The sequence below is a fragment of the Rutidosis leptorrhynchoides genome, chromosome 2, assembly GCF_046630445.1.
Source record: "Rutidosis leptorrhynchoides isolate AG116_Rl617_1_P2 chromosome 2, CSIRO_AGI_Rlap_v1, whole genome shotgun sequence".
NCBI lineage: Eukaryota > Viridiplantae > Streptophyta > Magnoliopsida > Asterales > Asteraceae > Rutidosis > Rutidosis leptorrhynchoides.
Window position 1 is genome coordinate 403,295,598 of NC_092334.1, and position 3,112 is coordinate 403,298,709.

The 3,112-nt window shown below is 36.0% G+C and overlaps 1 non-coding gene across 1 annotated transcript; it reads right to left on the reverse strand.

Moving 5' to 3' along the window:
• Nucleotides 1-837: 837 nt before the first annotated feature.
• Nucleotides 838-944, reverse strand: LOC139895024 (small nucleolar RNA R71). The gene has a single exon (XR_011775496.1). It is a non-coding gene; the product is annotated as a small nucleolar RNA R71 (small nucleolar RNA).
• Between the last annotated feature and the right edge of the window lie 2,168 nt (nt 945-3,112).

A 3,112-nucleotide genomic window follows, 5' to 3' on the forward strand; every position in this document is an offset into this window, starting at 1 on the left:
GAGCTTCCGATTTAAAGGGTTCTGGCTCCCTGCTGCATCTATTGGCTATTCGAAACGTGGGCAAAAGCAGAAAAGTCTATTAATTTGATAACTTATATAATTTTTATTTTTTATAACTAATAGGATATTCAGTGAATGCACCGAGCAAAACGTTCACCACTTTTTGTACGTTCACCACCTGTAACTCGATCAAGACATCTAGCAAATATTGTCGCCGTTGATTTTTCTTTAGAATCGTCATCCAGTCGACCAAGTACTCCAATTAAAATTTCCGACAATCCATTTTTTGAACCTGACGTCACAATTGAGAATCCGGAGAATATTCAGGGACAATTCAGAGATCCTGAACTACTAATCTTTCCTCCGGAACCACCAATCATTCAAACAGAGATTGTCGAGGAACCAACCATTAAATCAGAATCCTTTAGTGATTCAGATTCAACAAATTTAATTATGAAAAATCTGAAACCTCTAAGTATGGAAGACCGAATGCGAGCTAAACGCACTGGCCAAGGTCACGCAATTACTCAACCTGACATAAATGCGCCAGATTATGAAATCAAAGGACAAATTCTACACATGGTAACTAATCAATGCCAATTTAGTGGTGCGCCGAAGGAAGATCCAAACGAACATCTTCATACCTTTAATAGGATCTGTACACTATTTAAAATCCGAGAAGTGGAGAATGAACAGATATATCTCATGTTATTTCCTTGGACTTTGAAGGGAGAAGCCAAAGATTGGTTGGAATCATTACCTGAAGCGGCGATTGATACATGGGATGTTTTAGTTGAAAATTTTCTTAAACAATTCTTTCCGGCATCTAAAGCCGTGAGACTTCAAGGAGAAATTGTTACGTTCATGCAAAAGTCAAATGAAACTCTATATGAAGCATGGACAAGATTTGAAAAGTTATTAAGAGGATGTCCGCAACATGGTTTAGACACCTGTCAAATAGTACAAATATTCTACCAAGGATGCGACATCACTACACGAAAAGACATCGATATAGCAGCTGGTGGTTCCATTATGAAGAAAACCGCAACTGATGCTTACAAAATTATTGATAACACTGCTTCCCACTCACATGAGTGGCACCAAGAAAAAGATATCATTAGATCATCTAAAGCAGCTAGAGCCGATTCTAGCCATGACTTCGATTCCATTTCTGCAAAGATAGATGCTGTCGAGAGACGAATGGAAAAGATGACTAAAGATATCCACTCAATAAGAATTAGTTGTGAGCAGTGTGGACGACCACATTTGACAAAAGATTGTCTCAGTATTGAACTAACAATGGAACAAAGAGAGAATGTTTCATACATAAACCAAAGACCTGGAAATAATTATCAGAATAATTATCAACAGCCAAGACTAATTTACAATCAAAACCAGAATTATAACCAAAATATTCCATACAACAACCAACAAGGTCCAAGCAATCAACAAGTATCCAACAATACTTACAATCAGCAAAGACCTATTTTTCAAAACAAACCACCACTAACCGATGATAAAAAGTCAAATTTAGAAGATATGATGTCAAAGCTAGTTGAATCTCAAACGCAAAGATATCATTAGATCATCTAAAGCGGCTAGAGCCGATTCTAGCCATGACTTCGATTCCATTTCTGCTAAGATAGATGCTGTCGAGAGACGAATGGAAAAGATGACTAAAGATATCCACTCAATAAGAATTAGTTGCGAGCAATATGGAGGACCACATTTGACAAAAGATTGTCTCAGTATTGAACTAACAATGGAACAAAGAGAGAATGTTTCATACATAAACCAAAGGCCTGGAAATAATTATCAGAATAATTATCAACCGCCAAGACCAATTTACAATCAAAACCAGAATTATAACCGAAATGTTCCATACAACAACCAACAAGTTCCAAGCAATCAACAAGTATCCAACAATACTTACAATCAGCAAAGACCTATTTTTCAAAACAAACCACCACAAACCGATGATAAAAAGCCAAATTTAGAAGATATGATGTCAAAGCTAGTTGAATCTCAAACGCAGTTTTTCACATCTCAGAAACAAACCAATGAACAAAATACTCAAGCATTTAGAAATCAACAAGCTTCTATTCAAAATCTGGAACAAGAAGTGAGCAACCTAGCAAGGTTGATAGGTGAAAGAAAACCGGGAAGTTTACCTAGTGATACAAATGCTAACCCCCGAAATGAAACAGCTAAAGCCATTACCACAAGAAGTGGTATTACACTTAAACCACCTTAAATACCTGTAATTTCTGATGATGCTATTCCTACTCCACAAGAACCACAGCCAGAGCAAGATAAGGAAACAGAACCGGTAGTTGAAAAGCTTAATAAAGATAACACAGTTAAAGCTAAACCTTATGTTAAACCATACCAACCACCACTTCCTTACCCAAGTAAAATGAGAAAAGAGAGACTTGAAGCTGAGCAATCCAAATTCTTGAATATGTTTAAACAAATAAATGTAAATCTTCCTTTCATTGATGTAATTTCAGGAATGCCTAGATATGCTAAATTCTTGAAAGATCTGATCACAAATAAAAAGAAAATGGAAGAACTCTCGGCTATTACTATGAATGCTAATTGCTCTGCAGTGCTTTTGAATAAGATACCAGAAAAATTATCAGATCCAGGAAGTTTCACAATTCCATGTTTTCTGGATAGTCTTAGTTCAATAGAAGCATTGGCAGACTTAGGTGCTAGTATAAATCTCATGCCGTATTCACTATATGCTAAACTAGACCTTGGAGAATTGAAACCAACACGAATAAGTATACAACTAGCAGATAGATCAGTAAAATATCCTAGAGGGATAATGGAGAACATGCTAGTTAAAGTTGATACCTTAGTATTTCCAGTAGATTTTGTTATTCTGGATATGGAAGAAGATTCTCGAGTTCCTCTTATATTAGGAAGACCATTCTTAAACACGGCTAAAGAAATAATAGACGTGTTCGGTAAGAAACTTACCCTAAGTATAGAAGACGAGAGTGTTACCTTTTCTGTTGATAGAGCAATGCAACAACCGCAATCTGCAGATGATACATGTTATTATATTCAAACTATAGATTCACATGCAGAATTGTTAGAAGAATTT